Source organism: Gorilla gorilla, chromosome 3, assembly GCF_029281585.2.
Source record: "Gorilla gorilla gorilla isolate KB3781 chromosome 3, NHGRI_mGorGor1-v2.1_pri, whole genome shotgun sequence".
Taxonomy (NCBI): domain Eukaryota; kingdom Metazoa; phylum Chordata; class Mammalia; order Primates; family Hominidae; genus Gorilla; species Gorilla gorilla.
In genome coordinates, this window is record NC_073227.2 from 148,640,224 (window position 1) to 148,660,202 (window position 19,979).

The 19,979-nt window shown below is 38.8% G+C and overlaps 1 long non-coding RNA gene across 1 annotated transcript in view; it reads left to right on the top strand.

The window, feature by feature from the left end:
- The first annotated feature begins 5,027 nt into the window (after window positions 1-5,027).
- The window catches only part of LOC129533184 (uncharacterized), a 48,819-nt gene continuing 33,867 nt past the window's right edge, over window positions 5,028-19,979 (top strand). The window contains exons 1-2 of the long non-coding RNA XR_010133498.1: window positions 5,028-5,154; window positions 6,966-7,012. This is a non-coding gene — a long non-coding RNA (uncharacterized lncRNA). The remainder of the gene's footprint in view (window positions 5,155-6,965; window positions 7,013-19,979) is intronic.

Here is a 19,979-nt window from a genome sequence, read left to right on the forward strand (position 1 = left end):
ATCCTGAGACTTCCCTGAAGTCATTTATCATTTCTAGGAATCCTATGGTGGAGTCTTTAGGATTTTCTAGGTATAGAATCATATTGTCAGTGAAGAAAGATTATTTGACTTCCTCTTTTCCTATTTGAATGCCTTTTATTTCTTTTTCTTGCCTGATTTCTCTGGCTAGGACTTCCAGTACTATGTTGAATAGAAGTAGTGAGAGTGGACTTGTCTGGTTCCAGTTCTTAGGAAAAAAAAAGCTTCCAGCTTTTGCCCATTCGATATGATGTTGGCTGTGGGTTTGTCATAAATGGCTCTTATCATTTGAGCTATGTTCCTTTGGTGCCTAGTTTGTTGACAGTTTTTATCATGAAGGAATGTTGAATTTTATTGAAGGCTTTTTCTGTGTCTAATGAGATGTTTATATGGTTTTTGTTTTCAATTCTGTTTATGTGGCAAACCACATTTATTAATTTGCATATGTTGAACTCTCCTTGCATTCCAGGAATAAAGCCCATTTGATTGTGGTGAATTAACTTCTTGATGTGCTGCTGGGTTCAGTTTGCTAGTATTTTGTTGAGGATTTTTGCATCTCTGTTCTTCAGGGATATTAGCCTGTAGTTTTCTTTTTTGTTGTGTCTTTGCCAGATTTTAGTATCAGGATGTACTGGTTTCATAGAATGAGTTAGGGAAGAATCCCTCCTCCTTGATTTTTTGGAATAGTTTCTTCAGGTTTGGTACCAGTTCTTCTTTGAACATGTGGTAGAATTAGGCTGTGAATCCATACAGTCCAGGGCTTTTTATTGATTGGTAGGTTTTTTATTACTGATTCAATTTCATTACTTGTTGGTGTGTTCAGAATTTCTTTTTCTTCCTGGTTCAACTTTGGGTGGTTGTATGTTTCCAGGAATTTATCCGTTTCCTCTAAATTTTCTAGTTTGTGTGCATAGAGATGTTCATAGTCATCCCTGAGGATCTTTTGTATTTCTGTGGGATTGGTTGTGATATCACCTTTGTTGTTTCTCATTGTGCTTATTTAGATTGTCTCTCTTTTTCTCTTTGTTAATGTAGCTAACAGTCTATGAATCTTGCTGATTCTTTCAAAGAACCAGCTTTTTAAATCTTGATTCTTTGTATGTTTTCTTGGTCTCAATTTCATTTAGTTCTGCTCTGATTTTAGTTATTTCTTTTTAGTGCTAGCTTTGGGTTTAGTTTGTTCTTGCTTTTCTAATTCCTTCAGGTGTGAGGTTAGGTTGTTAATTTGCAATCTTTCTATATTCTTGATGTAGTCATTTAGCGCTATATGCTTTCCTCTTAACACTGCTTTTGCCACATCCAGGGGTTTTGGTATGTTGTGTCTCTATTTTCATTTCTTTCAAAACATTTTAAAAATTTCTGCCATTAGTTTTTACCCCCAAATAATTCAAGAGCATGTTTTTTAGTTTCCATGTGTTCATGTACCTTTGAGAGTTCCTCTTGGTATTGATTTCTACTTTCATTCCACTGTGGTCCAAGAAGATCATTGGTATGATTACAATTTTAAAAAATTTGTTGAGACTTGCTTTATGAATGAGCAGCTGGTCAACATTAGAGTATGTTCTGTGTGCAGATGAGAAGAATGTATATTCTGTGGTTGTTGGGTAGAATATTCTGTAGAGTGTTCTGTCTATTAGGTCTAATTGTTCCAGTTTATATTTAAGTCCAAAATTTCTTTTTTAGTTTTCTAGCTCAATAATCTGTCTATTGCTGCTGGTGGAGTATTGAAGTCCCCCACTATTATTGTGTGGCTGTCAAAGTCTTTTCTTAGGTCTAGAAGTAATTATTTTATAAATCTGGGTACTTTAATGTTGGGTGCATATGTATCTAGGATAGTTAAGTCTTCTTGTTGAATCGAACCCTTTATTATTATGTAATGCCGTCTTTGTCCTTTTTTACTGTTGTTGGTTTAGGGTCTATTTTATCTGATACAAGAATAGTGATTTCTGCTCTTTTTTGTTTTCCATTTGCATAATAGAAATTTCTCCATCTTTGAGCTTATGGGTGTCATTACATGTGAGATAGCTCTCTTGAAGACAGTAGAAAGATGGGTCTTATTTTTTAAATCCGATTTTCCATTCTGTGTCTTTTAAGTGGAGCATATAGGCCATTTATGTTCAAGGTTAATATAGATATGTGAGGTTTTTTTTTTCCCTGTCATAGTATTGTTAGCTAGTGCTTTGTAGTCTTGATTGTGTAGTTGTTTTATGGAATTAATGGGCTATATGTTTGTGTGTGCTTTTGGGGTGGCAAGTATCATTCTATAATTTCCATGTTTAGAACTCCCTAAGCATCTCTTGTAGGGCCAGTCTGGTGGTGATGAATTTCCTTAGCAGTTGCTTGTCTGGGAAATACTTTATTTTTTTTGTTGTTGTTTATGAAGCTTAGTTTGGCAGGATATGAAATTCTATGCTGGCATGTCTTTTCTCTAAGAATACTAAAAATGAACCCCCAATCTCTTCTGGCTTGTAATGTTTCTGCTGAGAAGTCTGCTGTTAGTTCTGATGGGTTTCCCTTTATAGGTAATATGAGCCTATATTATCCTTTTCTCTAGCTGCCTTTAAGATTTTTTTCTTTCATGTTGACCTTGGACAGTCTGATGACTATCTGCCTTGGGGATGGTCATCTTCTATAATATCTCACAGAAGTTCTCTGGATTTCTTGTATCTGCATGCTAACCTCTCTAGCAAAATTGGGGAAATTTTCCTGAATTATATCCTCAAATATGTTTTCTAAGTTGCTTACTTTCTCCTCTTCTCTCTCAGGAATGCCAGTACATCATAGATTTGATCACTTTACATAATCCCATGGTTATTGAAGGCTTTGTTTATATTTTGATTATTTTTAAACAAAGTTTTGCCTGACTGGGTCAATTCAAAGGACCAGTCTTCAAGCTCTGAAATTCTTTCTTCACCTTGGTCTAGTCTGTTGTTAATGCTTCTGTGTTTTAAAATTCCTGAAACAACATTTTCAATTCCATAAGGTTCTGCTTGGTTCCTTCATAATATAGCTATGGTGTCTTCTAAATTTTGGATTATTTTTCTGTTTTCTTTGTGTTATATTTCAACTTTATCTCAGCATTGAGTTTCTTTGCCATCCATATTCTGAATTCCATATCTGTCATTTCAGACATTTCATTCTGGTTGGGACCCATTGCTTGGGAGCTAGTGGGATCCTTTGGAGATGATAAAACACTCTGGCTGTTTTTATTGTCCGAGTACTTCCACTGATTCCTTCTCATCTGAGAGAGCGGATGCTGCTGCTGCTGCTGCTGCTTCTCCTTCTCCTCCTCCTTCTCCTTCTTTTTGAATTTGCTATTGTTTGTATGGGGCTCCTTGATTTTTTAATCTTTTTTTTTCCTTTGGGTGTATGGCTGTGGTATTTACAATATATATATGTAATCGATTGGCTGCATTTCTGGGTGCTTTAAGGGTCCTAGCTCTGCACAGGTTTCTTGGTTGCAGATAGGTTCATGCAGTGGCTTTCTCAGATGGGGCTTGTTGTAGCAATGCAATTTTCTTTGGTTATGTAATTCAGGCTGCAGTCTAGTAGATGGAGCTTAAGGGTAAGAGCCAGCAGGTAAAGATGGGAGCAGAGGAAACAGAGAAGCACAAAAAAATACTCACTCCCAGTGCACATTAGCCTTCAGTGGAGGTGGAGCTACTAGAAAAGCCTGAGAAGCAGACTATTTCAGCTCATGCTCCCTAGGCCCTGATGGGAATAGTTGCTGCTGAGTCTGTGACAGTGCACTGAGGAAGGTGGGGTGAGAGAAGATTCCTCTCCACATCTGTTTTTGGGCTACAGTGGTGCTGCCTCCAGTGTCTGGTGCTGTGCTTGTGTTTCTTTTGACCCAAGGGGGTCTTTGGTGGGCTGTGCTCTCTCCTCCCTTAGGGGTAGTCTGTGCTAAGGATTAGATTTCCTCGGGAGTGGGGTCCGTCTCCCTCCTGCTCCTTGTAGCTGGTAGGGCCCTGTCCCCCAACTGACCAAGGGAGCAGGCTGGGGGACCTAGCAATGACACACTCAGACTGCTTCCAGATCACAAAGCTGTCTCTGCTGCAAGTCTTGCAGCCTGGGAGAAACCTAGACTTCAGCAACTCTCCTCCCATTCCTGTCCTGCAACAGGAGAAAGTCTAATTCAATGCCTACTGCTGGGGCACTCTCCACACTTGCCACTTAATTCTGGCTGTGCGGGTCCTTCCCCAGTTCCAGAGCAAGCACTGGAAACTCTGGCCCAAGACTACAATGAATGTTGTAGCCACCACTACCGGGTTGCCAAACAACATCTCTAAACTCCCCAAATGGTTCCAGGTGTGGATTTGTGACTGGAGACGGTGGGACTCCTCTCAGGTGAGCAGCATGGGCAGGAAGCTGTGGGGAGTGCAGTCCACTAAATTCTCAGTCTCACAGCAGCCTACAGCAAGGTATTGGGTATTTTCCTAGATATGTATAGGGGAGCCTGGCTTGCCTGCCTCTCCTTGGCTGGGTGGTGACCGCATCCTCGTCAGCCTGAGTTCAGGTTGAGGGTAGGGTGCAGCCTGGGATTAAACTCTCAAAATGGCACCCAGAACCTGGGACTGGAGAGGGTGGGGCACCATCCAGGCAGGAAGCATGAGCAAGAAGATGAGGGGAGTGTGGTCTGCTTGCATCTCAGTCTCAACAGCAGCTCACAGCAGGGTGGCAAGTATCCTTGCGGGGGTGCATGGAGGTACCTGCCCTCTGGTCTCCCTCCTTGGAGCAGTGCAGTGGCTGTAGCTATGTCTGTAAATCCCTGGTATCTAGGCTCAAATCAAAATGGCTTCCAGCTGAGGCTGCTCCAGGCTTGGATGCCTGTAGGATTCTGTGTGGATTTTCTTTCTGGAGCAACATCTCTGTGCAGTCTTTAGGCAGCTCTGTATGTATGTCAGGCACAAGGGCCTAGTGGGCAGAGGGTTTCTCTCAGAGCTAAGATCATAAAAGCCTGTTTCGGAGCTCTGGAATTTCTCTTTTACTGTTTCCCCATGTCCAGGAGCCTCTCCCGGCTGTCAGTCAGTTCCCGGCTTGGCAAGCTGCCTCAGACTTTTTCCTAACTTACTTCTGGCACTTCCTATGTCTTCTCTGATGAATTCAAGCATTCTCTACAAATGATATGTTTGAAAGGTAAGTATCTACTTGCTATTTTGGCTTTTATCCACGGAGCAGACATATGCTACCTGTGTCCCCTCCTCTGAACACTTCAAACACAGCTAAACATCCCTCATCTCAGGCCTCGGTTCTTTCCTGGTGAAAGTGAAGGCTTGGGGCAATTGTGTGTCAATAATGAGAAATTTGGGTTTGGGATTTTTATCTTGCTGGATTCATATGATGAAAATAACACTATTAAAAAATACTTGTTGATGCAAAGTACTTTTCCTATACTATCTTATTTAAATCATACACTTGAGTACAGAGAGGTCAAGTAGCTTGAATAAGATTGCAGCTAATATGTGATAAAGCCAACCCAGCTCCTCAGACTTGGGACCTGACCCTCTTCCCCTTCTACTTGAACATGCTGTTTGTATAGGTTTTTCATCACCAGGAACTTTTTGTAAGAAACCCAAATCCCACTTGCTGTAATATGAACCTATTTATTTTTGTTCTATCCTCAGTGAATATAAAAAAGAATACTCAATCACCCCCAAATTAGAGGTTTATTCCGAAGTGGTAGGTTTACCTCATATAGTGTTAGGATAATAAGGCCTTAAGTAGAAAACATTGAAAGAGACTAGCAAGTTTTAAAAGAGGCTTTAAATCATGTGATCGCATTTCTCATTTCCAAGCAAAGCGTGTGCACATGTGAGTGTTTGAGGCTGACATGATAGCCCTGTGATTGTCCCTTCTTCCGCTTCTATCCAACATGCAGAACATTTTCGACCTAAAGTATAAAACTGTAGTGAAGGATGTAAAAGTGTAAATCTGGGTGCTCACAAGTATCATCAGCTCCTGGAAGAAATATCGTATATTTTCTATTTCTGTTCTGCTCATGGATCACCCACATGTCACCTTTTCTCCACCGTGTCCTCGATGATGTGTGCTTTTTTGGGCTGAGCTCTGAGAATGAGGTGTGTAGATTAAAATTGTACTGGGACTCTGGCCTGGCCTAGAAGAAAGTTCAGGAGTGAGTGTCAATGTTGTGGTTGGGACTCAGTCTGGTTGGAGGGGAAATAGTTGACTAATGGAAGGAGGCAAAGGCAAATCCTGAAACAGGCAGGCTTGGGAAGCAGGGAGGCCCTTAACCCAGAGGCAGGAGAGAAAAGTCTTGATTTAAATGTTCGAAAAACGGACTGAAAATAAATCAGTCTCTTTTATTAGTATACAGCCTAAATTTACACTTCTAATGTCACCACCGAAGAATAACCCATTTGTTCTAAAAGGCTGGGGTCTTTAGTTGGCTTGGTTATCCAGTGAGGGAGATGTCTTTTCTGGGCAGACATCCTTGGTACATTGTGGATAATGCTGTACCTTCCAAGTGGGTTTACATCTTTTTTTGAGGAGCTCAGATTTTTATTTCACCTTAACTTGGAGCAGGTAGATTATTTGGGACTTCTGCTTCTCTTCGTTTTGGTTTTTCTCTTTGGGAATTTTGCAGCTCCTGGACTGGAAAGGGATTGGGCTTGGTTTTGCCAGGCTTCTCTATGGAGAAAATATGACATGCCTTGATGCTCATTTCTCTGAGCCTGAAACATATTTTACATCATAATTGGCTTTGAGGGTTTCAGAAACAGGACATGACCAGCTTTTTTGAAATTAGAATGTTTGTCAGGTCATACCTGATGAAGAAAATATCAGAAATACGAACACTAAGGTAGAAATTACTTCAGAGTGAATGTTGGTTGATGGAGTCATTCGTTGCATTAAACAGGTATTTATTGAATGCCTGATACTGGGAACTGAGTAATAAGAAAAAATAAGGTGTTTTCTGTTTTCTTAAGAGGCCCACAGGAGCTGAGAAGGCAGCCAATTACCTGTAGAAAGCATGGTAAGTACTATGGACGTTTTGCTTTGCGTTAGGAATTTCAGTACAATGCTGCAGACAAAGGTCTCTCTAACCAATATTGTCCTCTAAACAGGAGTATTTTTCATGAACAATCTCATATGTTAGCCAAGGTTATGTTTGTTCCCGTAGGTTACCCATTTCACAGAGTGTAGTTGTTTTGGTCTGTGTCAAAAACAACCTATGTGCCCTGTATCCCAAAAGACATTAAAATGGCTTGGCCTGTTTTCCCCACACAGGCTTAGAAGCATTACAAATACTGTATATTGTTAAGTTTGAAATGCTAAAGAGAAAATTTTCAGTATAGAATTTAATCAGCCAAACTTAATTTCTTCTGGAAGAGCTAAATATATAAGCTATTGTACAGTTTTAGATTTCTGGGAAAAATAAAACCTTACTTTTTATTAATTAGCATGATAATTTTTTCAAAAGTGACCAGACAATTGTTTTAGGATAGCTCCTATTTAATATAGTTTCCAGAGGGAATATTTGCTCTGAGATGTGAGAGCTTCCTGTTTCTTACTGGAAGCCCAAATGAGAATTCAAAGTATGTATGTGTGTGGTAGTGATGGTGGGGGCACCCATTACTTTCCAGTATATCAGTATAACTCCTTATTCTTATTCATTATTATTCACTTGGTTCCTCTTACAATATGAATAGAAGGAGAAAAACATTTATAGATTACTTAAAACATTTTATGAGAAGAAAGGGAAAAAATTAGCCCATTTGAATCACTAGCTTTGCAGAGGAGAATGGGCAGAAGATATATTTAATCTTTCATCAAAGACTTTATTCGAAATTACTAATATACAGTTTCACTCAGAACAGCACTAAATGAGTTATTAGGACATTTAAACAAGATCATCATTGTTTTTATTAGCAGCATTATTCCTTACTCCTTTTGTTAGAAAAACACCCTGCAGTGTGTGCAAATCTGTTTAATTGCAATGCTTTTACATTTTCTTTAAAATGTAGTTGACTTATTTTATAAATATTTCAAGTACATAATTGCTATTTTGCTTTAATGAAATCACAAATGTATTTAGATAATCTAAGAGGTTAGAATACATTGCTCCTATGTCAGGTTTGTAGAAGAAGTAAGAATGACTTATTGACTTTATTGACTATGATCCTGAGGGAGAGTCTTTCACCCTATGATCCTCCTTTGTAGTAAACATCTGTGGCATTGCATACACCTGGGCTTCAAGCCCAGTTCTTTAACTTACTAGTTGGTGTGATCTTAGGTAAGTTCTTTATCTTCTTTGAGCTTCCAGAATGTTCTGTAGATTTTATTGAGTATAGTAATATGAACTTGCCAGACTGATAGGAGGATAAATAGATAATAAAGTACCTAAGAGAGGGCCAGGCAAATAGTAAGTACTCAATCAACGTTAATTTCTTTCCTTGTCAGCTCCTTTTGATTGATAGAGGAGACTTGCTAAAGAGATTCTTGAGGTTCTGATCCCAGTTGTCAGTAGAGATCCATCTTCTTTTCTTTATTACTGAAGTTAAGAACTCTAGATTTAATCCAAGACCATCCCTTCTATGTGCTGTGCAAAAAAAAAGCATGTCTTTAGTCATTTGCATCCTGTCTTTGTGGTTCAACAGTGATCACAATAGCAAACGTGAAGATATTGTGCTGATCTGGAATAGAGAAAAGTGGAACAGATGTAGAATTTGGGGCTTGGCTAAGGCTGCTGGGAAATTTGCATTAGGGGCCTAGCTGGGAATCCAGAAAAGCAGGTGTTTTTGCAAGGATATGACCTGGGGTGGTGGTGGTGGTAGTGGCATGGGATGGTCCAGGAGGCCACAGGGTACAGGGCCTCTGCCCCCCTTTCACTGGGGCAGAGGAAGCTACGTGCATCCACAAAGAATCCATTCCACAGCCAGTGATCACTGTTTGCTCCTAGAAAATATCTAGGAAATTATCCATGTTCTTATCACTTAATCCTATAACTCTATAAGTCCACACAATGCTCATTGACACATTGAAATGAAACCAGTTGCTTCAGTTAATGATGTAATCCGGTCACTTCCCATATAGGCACATCTTTCTTAAAGCCTCATGCTGGAGAAGATGGGTTGGCATGATCGTGTGGCTTTCACGTGATGCCGTCCTCTGGGGAGGCACAGGAATAACATCACCTTGAATGTATGACCTTGAAAATGTGTGATGTACAATGCATTCCTTGGTACTGTTGCCTAAAGAATAACAAGAAAGTACTTAATGTGGTTGTTATTTGTTCCTTGCTACTTCCCTGGGCAAATTTCCATTCCACCTTAGAGGTATGGTGGAAACAGAGGCAGCAAGGCCAAATCTTGACTGTCCATCAGTCATTTCTGAGATGTGGAGCAACCAAAGGCTGACCTGGGCATTTCTGCTCATTCCAGGATGGGCTTAGAGAATCACCAGGCCTTCCTGAGAATGGAAGTCTTTTCTGTACTTCTCACAGAGCCCAGAGTGGCATCTATACCACAAAATAGTTGCTCACTATGGATCAACTTATTGGATGAATAAAAGTTTTTCTGAGATAAGCCCTTGTTATATTTGCCACTTATACTTGTGGACAGCTGTGCCTTCCATTGTCATCATCATCAATATCATTGTAATTGTCATTAACAGGAAACATCTGTAAGGCAATATCCAAGGTGTTATGCAAAAAAGAATGAGAGACACAATCAAAATAGAACTTTTGAGGGCAATGATCAAGTCTTTTTTTGTTAACTTTTATTTTAAGTTCAGGGGTACATGTGCAAGATGTGCAGATATGTTACATAGGTAAACGTGTGTCATGGGGCTTTGTTATTTCATTACTCAGGTATTAAGCTTAGTATTGGTTAGTTTTTTTCCTGACCCTCACCCTCCACTCTCCAATAGGCCCCAGTGTGTGTTGTTCCTGTCTATGTGTCCATGTATTCTCATCATTTAGCTCCCACTTATAACTGAGAACATGTGGTATTTGGTTTTCTGTTCTTGTGTTAGTTTGCTAAAGATAATAGCCTCCAGCCCCATCCATATCCCTGCAAAGGATGTGATCTTGTTCTTTTCTGTGGCTGCATAGTATTCTATGGTGTATATATACCACATTTTCTTTCTCCAGTCTATCATTGATGGGCATTTGGATTGATTCCATATCTTCGCTATTGTGAATAGTGCTACAATGAACATACACATGCATGTGTCTTTATAATAGAACGATTTATATTCCTTTGTGTGTATACCTAGTAATGGGGTTGCTGGGCTGAATGGTATTTCTCTTTAGGTGTTTGAGGAATCACCACACTGTCTTCCACAATGGTTGAACTAATTTACACTCTCACCAATAGGGTATATGCATCCCTTTTTCTCCACAATCTCGCCAGCATCTGTTACTTTTTAACTTTTTACTAATAGCCATTCTGACTGGTGTGAGATAGTGTCTCACTGTGGTTTTGATTTGCATTTTTCTTTTCTTTTTTTTTTTTTTTTTTTTTGAGACAGAGTCTCATTCTGTCGCCCAGGCTGGAGTGCAGTGGCACAATCTTGGCTCACTAAAACCTCCGCCTCCCAGGTTTAAGCAGTTCTCTGCCTCAGCCTCCTGAGTAACTGGGATTACAGTCGTGTACTACCATGCCTAGCTAATTTTTGTAGTTTTAGTAGAGACGGGGTTTCGCCATGTTGACCAGGCTGGTCTCAAACTCCTGACCTCGTGATCCACCCATCTCAGCCTCTCAAAGTGCTGGGATTACAGATGTGAGCCACCGCGTCCAGCCCTTGATTTGCATTTTTCTAATGATCAGTGATGTTGAGCTTTATTTATCACATGTATGTCTTCTTTTGAGAAGTGCCAGTTCATGTTCTTTGCCCCCTTTTTTATGGGGTTGTTTGCTTTTTGCTTGTAAATTTGTTTAAGTTCCTTATAGATACTGGGTAATACAACTTTGTCAGATGGATACTTTGCAAAATTTTTCATCAATTCTGTAGGTTGTCTGTTTACTCTGTTGATAGTTTCTTTTGCTGTGCAGAAGCTCTTTAGTATAATTAGATTCCATTTGTCAATTTTTGCTTTTGTTGCAATTGCTTTTGGCATCTTCATCATGAAATCTGCCTGTGCCTATGTCCTGAATGGTATTACCTAGGTTGTCTTTCAGAGTTTTTATAATTTTGGGTTTTACGCTGAAGTTTTTAATCCATCTTGAGTTAATTTTTGTATAGACCAAATCTTAAATGACTTTTTATTTCTAGAGCTTAGCCCAGTGCTTGTTGCATAGTACTGGCACAGTAAATTGTTGAATGATGACACCTGAAAAAGTGAATGTGTGTGATAAGAACAGATCAATAAAAGAGCTGCAATAGCTGAAGAGCTGTATCTTACACCCCATTTTCCCTTTTATTTAATCAAACCACCTCCCCAGCATTTCCCGCCCCACATCTGAAATAACTCTCTTTTTCTTTCATTTGAGAAAAGAGTGTATATTCTATCCCAGTGCTGTTACTTGGATCTATTAAGGGAAGCACAGGCTATAGTGCTGCTATAATGCTAGGATTTTGGCTGCCTTGAAATTTAAGAGAAGAATTCTTTCTAATACTAGAAATAGATTAATATTGAGCTCCTGCTTTTTCTCTGTGCCCAGAACACCTACTGAAGTCAGGAGGACCTGGCAGTGTGTGGGAACAGTGGAATGGGGGCCTTTGTCTGTTAATTTGATTTTCATTCTTTCATTTCACTCCAAAGGTGATTCTGAAAAATAAATGCATTTATAAGGCTATTAATAACCATATTTTCCTCTTGATCATTATGATTAAGTTGTTGGTACTGCCAGGTGCCTGCTGCTCCCATCACAAAGCCCTGAACAATTTTGCTTTACCATTTGACTACACTGAGTTACTCTGTGTTGGAGGAGTTGCTGCTGATTTTTTCCTTCTCCTGTCAGTTGATTTAAATTCACACTGGAAATGGAGAATCAAGTTTAAAATAATATTCTAAATCATAAAAGTCATTCTTCGGTTAAGGAACAATAAGTCAGCTTTCCTTTTATTAGACTATTCCCAAGAAGGGTTTCATGGTCAAAATGTCACAGCTGGGTTTTTTTCCACATTTTTTCTTCTTCCGTCCTGAGTGTCTCATGATCCAGTCGTTCGTTGAAGCCTGCAATCCCTGAATAAATATTCTCCTCATTGTATTTACTGCAGAAATGTTCCACAGATCTCCATGAGTTAACTCCCCAGACCCCAATATTCCAGTTCATGCTTTGCAGTGTCATGGAGCAGATCAGAGTACACACCCTGCAGAAAGATGCCCAGTTTTGAGCCCCAGCTCTGCCCATCTACTTGCTGTGAGATTACCAGCCTCATCAAGCCTTTGTTTCTTCTTATGAAAATTAGAATCATAATAGTATCTACCTCCTCAGTTGGTGATGAAGAGTAAAACTTTCCTGGAATACTGACAGTGCTCAATAGATGGTAGTTTTATTATTGTGAGAATGAGAAAAGCAGTTCCCAACATCCAGCAGCTGGACAGACAGCAAGAGTTCTTGGTGTTCTCCTGCTGAGATAAACATTTTCACAGGATATCAACATTAGACAAGGCCACTCTGTGATCGTGAAGGATAAAGAAAAAAACCAAGACCATTGTGTAATTATGTTTCGACACAGATAAATTATGGACATTGTCCAAGACACAAAACTGACCAAACATCCCTTTATTCTGGCTAATATGAATGACTGCTGATTTTTTTAAACCAATTATGGCTTTAGCCTGGCTCTCTTCTTCCCTCTTTCCACATAAGATTTATCACGATACTTAGTCATAGAAGTACTTTTGCTTCCTGATAGTATCCAATCAACAGCAAAGTCCACTTCCTTAAACCCTCCCAAAAATCACCTAACAGGACCAACATTCTACACTAAATCCTTTCTAATACTTTCTTACTGAGACACCCCATGGTTCCTCACTGTGTGTGTGTTCTCTCTTGCCACAGCACATGATTCAACTACACGTGTATTTCTGGTAGTCTCTGTCTGCAGGGCATTGACAGCTACTTCTTTTGAAAACCACAAGTCACAGGATTTAAAGTCATATAGCAAGGAAAGGACATTTTGTGACCTTGGATAAGTTATTTAATGTCTCTGTTCATTTTCCCACTTGTTAAAATTAGGGGACTGAGCTCATGCATTCTGTGTTCCTTTTTAGCACTAACATGCTATGGGTATCTGTGTCAGACACTTACCAACATTAGGAGTGCTGTGGAACAGAAATACTTAATGCAGGAATGTCCTCAAATTCTGATCTTTCCTAGACTGCCAAAGAAAATCCTGTAATTCCAAATCGAATTTATCCCCTTCTCCCACCTCTTCATGAAAAGGAGCTCTTTCTTTCTGGGAGATAGGCTAATATGCTGAGAGTAGAGGAAGGAGAAGAAGGAAAGAAAACCACATAGGCTGGGAATGGAGAAGGAGAGTTTCTGGGGATCACAGAGACTGATAGAGACATGGAAACACCAGAGAGAAGTGGCTGAGAGGAAACAGGAAAATAAAGCATTGTGTAGATCATGTATCTGTATTCCTTTTATTGCCTTTAAAAAGTAGCAAGTAAATAATAGGATTGATTATTGAGTAATTTGGGTTGTTGAATAGTGTGTCCTGAAGAGAACATTCATCAATAATTGAATGTGAGTTTATAGGATTTGGGGAACACATTTGTTATATAGTCAGAGAACCCCCCAAAGAAGGCCTGTTTCTCCTGGAGAGCTTGCCACTTTATAGTTAATAAAGGTAAGAAGAAGCTTCTTTTTCAAACATTTTCAGGATTTAACCATTCACAGCTTCTCCTGATCTCCATTCGGAAGGACCCATAGAGTCCAGCCCTTGTGTGGAATAATGAGAATGTGTTTACATGGAGCTGGATGAAAGAGGTAGAAATCAGTATCACTAGTTTAAAGGTTTATGAGGCTTAGTTAATTAAAGCTTTTAATTTGCACGGGAACCCAAAGAAGCTAATCTTTGTCAGATCCAAACAGCAAGATGACTAGCCATTCTGGTTTTCCCATAATGATGAGGTTTCCTGAGATGGAGAACTTCCAGTGCTAAAACCAGGACATTCCTAGGCAAACTGAGATCAACTTAGCATTCCTCTTCCTCACAGACTCAAGTTTTCTTCCATTTAAAATGCTGTTACAGACTGAATGCTTCTTTCTAACATGTTCCCTGTGCATCAGATCTCTGCTAAATAATGGAGTCCTAGAACTGGAAGGGATGCTTAGAGGTCATGAGGTCATCCACTGCCTTCCAGTAGGTTTCATTCAGCTGGGCTGTTTAGATCATCTGCTCCTAAAAAACGATGTGCTGGGAAAGAGAGTCCACAGATAGTGTAGAGTCTGATACTTAGTCTGTAATTTTATAATCCTTACTATTTGCTATTTGAATATCTTTCATATTATGTGGTTTCTTTCTTTTTTTCTTACACGTTATTATAGGATTGAGAGGTGTGGCTGCCAGTTTCTGCAGAGGAATTATGGAGGTTGAGTTTAGAAGTTCATGGTTCTAGCAATAGCCATGGTTTGGGGGGAAATTACTGCTTTGTATTGGCAAATGTAAATATAAGTTTTCAGGAAATATGTGCCTAAATTAAGAGTGCAGTGTTTAGAGGGTTCCCCCAAACTGCTGTTAAAACTATAAGGAGATTGGCTTGTCTCATTGGTAAGGAAGAAAGTTGCTGATATTTTATTCCCTGCTTGTTTTATTAATTCTTTATATTTGATATTCTCTTATATCCGACTCAAATATGTGTATAGATCTCAATAATTCTAAAAGTTCAGGGAATGGAATTCATTTTTTTTGGTAAATATATTGCCGTTTTCTATCTCATTAGGGTAGACAATTTGTCTATCTCAATTGGCCAAACTGCTATTGGGTCGCAGTCACCTTAGCTTGTGTAAACTATAAAGAACTGGTTCAGATACTCTATATGGAACTCTGTCAAATTCTGGTTCCCAAACCTTGGCTCAGTTTAAGACTTCAAGATACACACATAAATGTAAATAAATAAATTAAAAGTATATATATTTATTGTTGTTGTTGTTATTGTTAGATAGATTGTTTTGTCCCAAAGGTATAACCAGTACGTGGTCACTATAGTAAATATATAAATTACAGAAAAATAATAGGAAGAAGAAGAAAATTACTCTGATTCCACCTAAAGATAGTGATTGATTTGGGGGTATTTCTTTTTGCTCTTTATTTCTATGTAGTGTTGTTTGTTTCACATATTATAATATTGCATCCTACCCTTTTCACTTATAATTATAACACAAGCATTTTTCCATTTCATCATGAACTCTTTTTAAATAACATGTGTAATGGTTGCACAACATTCCATGGCATGCTGTAGCATTTCAGTAGAACATAGCTCGGTGGAGGAGACAACAGTATACACATAGAGTAAGCTTAGATTATGTTCTCAAATTAGTTAGGCAAGAATGTAAAATCTGATGGGCAGCAAGGTGTCCTCAGAGGATGGGAGCAGATGCAGGATAAATCAGCATGGCTTCTCTTACTCTGTGCTGATCCTCATGAGGCACGTGGCTGCAGCTGATATCCTTCATAGCGGGTCTCTGGATCTGGAAAGCTCCACAATCCTTTCACCACCCTTTTATATGCTTCTTGGAAGAATTTACACCAACAAACTATGCATTTTTGTTGAAGATAATTATTACAACATTGAACTTTTCTGGAACCAAACTCAGCAAAGAATAGGTGATGTTCTCGTCTTGAAGGACGTATAGGGTATCAATTTATTGCCTCACAGCTACAAATTCACTCTTCATTGCATGCTCTGAGAAAATGGATATGGGCCTTTTAAATATTTTTCTTTGCTAGATGGCACCATGTTAATCTTTGTCGGTAGAGGGTGCATGAGAGACATGATAGGAGGAATGGGCTTTGCTTCCTGGTCTGACCTTTTTTATATGCAAGCTCCTGGAATGCCTGTGGTTTCTCCAGCACCTGGGTCCTGCTGGCAACCAGCAGCACCCAGTGGCCAGCAGTGTACTCTTTCACCTCTTCTTGGGTGACTTTGTGGAATGCTCCAATGTGACATCTCCCTGTGAACGCCTTTCCTGACACCCTAAAAAGTGTCAGGAATTTCCAGCAAGTTCCAGAGAGCAGGTTTCCAGCAAGTTTGGTCAGTATGACACCACAGCGATATCTCTGCCATTCATTGAACTTGGATTCTTCCTTCTTCAATGAGTTGTGGATTTCAACCCTGGATTGGGAAGTGGCTGGGGACCCTTCCCTGGGCACTGTATCCCAGCCCTGGGGACAGTGGCTGCTTCATATTCCCATATCCATTAGCGTTCTCTTCTTTTTTTTTTTTTTCCTTTCCAACTTTTATTTTAGGTTCAGGGGTACATGTGCAGGTTTGTTACATGGGTAAACTGTATGTGATGGGGGTTTGGTGTACAGATTATTTCATCACCCAGGTAATAAACATAGTACTCGACAGGTAGTTTTTCAATCCTCACCCTCCTCTCACCCTCCACCCTCAAGTAGGCCCAGGTATTTAGTTTCCTTCTTTCTGTCCATGTGTACTCAATGTTTAGCTTCCACTTATAAGTGAGAACGTGAAGTATTTATTTTCTGTTCTTGCATTAAATTGCTTAGGATACTGGCCTCTAGCTCTATTCATGTTGCTGAATAGGACAAGATTTCACTGTTTTTTATGGCTGCATAGTATTCCGTGGTATATAATATGTACCACATGCTCATTATCCAGTCTGCCATTGATAGGCATCTAAGTGGATTCCATGTCTTTGCTATTGTGAATAGTGCTGTGATCAACATATGCATGCATGTCTTTATGGGAAAATTATTTATGTTCCTTTGTGTATATACCCAGTAATGGGATTGCTGGGTCAAATGGCAGTTCTGTCTTAAATTCTCTGAGAAATCTCCAGACTGCTTTCCACAGTGGCTGAAGTAATTTACGTTCCCAACAGCAGTGTGTATGCATTCCCTTTGCTCCACAACCTCACCAGCATCTGTTATTTTTTGACTTTCTGATAATAGCCATTCTGACTGGTGTGAGATGGTATCTCATTGTGGTTTCAATTTGCATTTCTGTAATGATTAGTGATATTGAGCTTTTTTTCATAGGCTTGTTGGCTGCGTGTATGTCTGCTTTTGAGAAATGTCTGTTCACGTCATTTGCCCATTTTTTAACGGGGTTGTTTGTTTTTTGCTTGTTAATTTATTTAAGTTCCTTATAGATTCTAGATAGTAGACCTTTGGTGTATGGTTTGCAAATGTTTTCTCCCATTCTGTAGGTTGTCTGTTTACTCTGTTGATAATTCCCTTTTTTTGTGCAGAAGCTCTTTAGTTTAATTAGATCCCACTTGTCAATATTTGTTTTTGTTGCAATTGCTTTTGAAGTCTTTGTCATGAAATTTTTGCCAGGGCCTATGTCCAGAGGGTACTTGCCAGGTTTTCTTCTAGGGTTTTCATAGTTTTAGGTTTTACATTTAAGTATGTAATCCATCTTAATTTGTGTATATGGTGTAAGGAAGGGGTCCAGTTTCCATTTTCTACATATGGCCAGCCAGTTATCCTAGCACCATTTATAAAATAGGGTGTCCTTTTCCCATTGCTTGTTTTCATTGACTTTGTTGATTATCAGTTGTAGGTTTCTGGCTTTATTTCTGAGTTCTCTAACGTGTTCCATTGGTCTATGTGTCTGTTTTTGTATCAGTATCATACTGTTTTGGTTACTGTGGCCTTGTAGTAAAATTTGAAGTTAGGTATTTTGATACCTCCAGCTTTATACTTTTTCCTTAGGATTTCTTTGGCTATTTGGGCACTTTTCTGGTTCCATATGAATTTTAGAATAGTTTTTCTAATTCTGTAAAAAATGTCATTGGTAGCTTGATAGGAATGGCATTGAACATATAAATTTCTTTGGACAGTATGGCTGTTTTAATAATATTGATTCTTCCTATCCATGAGCATGGAATATTTTTCCATTTCTTTGTGTCATCTCTGATTTCTTTCAGCAGTATTTTGTAATTCTTGTTGTAGGGATCTTTTACCTCCCTGTTTAGCTCTATTGCTAGGTACTTCTTTGTGTTGCTTTTGTGAATGGGGTTGTATTTTAAAAAATAATTTAAAAAATTTTGAGGGGTACATATTAGGTGTACATATTTATGAGGTACATGAGATGTTTTGGTACAGGCATGTAATACATAATAATCATGTCATACAAAATTGGCTATTTATCCCCTCAAGTATTTATCCTTTGTATTACTCTTTTAGTTATTTTAAAATAACTAAAATTATGCTTTTAGTTATTTTAAAATGTACAATTAAATTATTGTTGACTATAGTGCCCCTGTTACGCTGTCAAATACTAGGTCTTATTCTTTCTTTCTATTTTATTTTGTACCCATTAACAACCCCACTTCTTCCCTGCCCTCCCACTACCCTTCCCAGCCTCTGGTAACTGTCCTGTTCTCTATCTCCATGAGTTCAATTGTTTTGATTTTTAGATTTCACAAATAAGTGAGAACATGTGATATTTTTCTTTATCTGCCTAGCTTATTTCACTTAACATAATGACAGCCAGTTCCATCCATGTCGTCACGAGTAACAGAATCTCATTCTTTTTTTTGTGGCTGAGTAGTACTCCATTGTGTATAAGTGTGACATTTTCTTTATCCATTCTTCTATTGATGAACACTTAGGTTGCTTCTAATGTTGGCTGTTGTTAACAGTGATACAACAAACATGGTAGTGCAGATATCTCTTCAGTATACTGATTTTTTTCTTTTGGTACATACCCAGAAGTGGGATTGCTGGATCACATAATAGCTCTATTTTAGTCTTTCAAGGAACCTCCAAACTGTTTTCCATAGCGGTTGTACTAATTTACATTTCCACCAACAGTATATGAGGGTTCCCTTTTCTCCATATCCTCACCAGTATTTGTTTTTGGCTGACTTTTGGATAAAAGCCATTTTAACTGGAGTGAGATGATATCTCGTAATTTTGATTTGCATTTCTCTGATGATCAATAGCATTGACCACTTTTTCATATGCCTGTTTGCCATTTGCATGTCTTCTTTTGAGAAATGTCTATTAAAATATTTTGCCCATTTTTAAATCGGATTATTAGATTTTTTTCCTATAGGGTTGTTTGAGCTCTTTATATAGTCTGCTTATTAATCCCTTGACAGATGGGTGTTGCAAATATTTTCTCCCATTCTGTGGGTTGTCTCTTCACTTTGTTGATTGTTTCCTTTGCTGTGCAGAAGCTTTTTAACTTGATGTGATCCCATTTGTCCATTTTTTCTTTGGTTGCCTGTGCTTGTGGGGTACTACTCAAGAAATTTTTGCCCAGACCAATGTTCTGGAGAGTTTCCTCAATATTTTCTTGTAGCAATTTCATAATTTGAGGTCTTAGATTGAAGTCTTTATTTTATTTTATTTTATTATCATACTTTAAGTTTTAGGGTACATGTGCACAATGTGCATGTTTGTTACATATGTATACATGTGCCATGTTGGTGTGCTGCACCCATTAACTCGTCATTTAACGTTAGGTATATCTCCTAATGCTATCCCTCCCCCCTCCCCCGACCCCACAACAGGCCCCGGTGTGTGATGTTCCCCTTCCTGTGTCCGTGTGTTCTCATTGTTCAATTCCCACCTATGAGTGAGAACATGTGGTGTTTGGTTTTTTGTCCTTGCGATAGTTTGCTGAGAATGATGGTTTCCAGCTTCATCCATGTCCCTACAAAGGACATGAACTCATCAGTTTTTATGGCTGCATAGTATTCCATGATGTATATGTGCCACATTTTCTTAATCTAGTCTATCATTTTGGACATTTGGGTTGGTTCCAAGTCTGCTATTGTGAATAGTGCCGCAATAAACATACATGTACATGTGTCTTTATAGCAGCATGATTTATAATCCTTTGG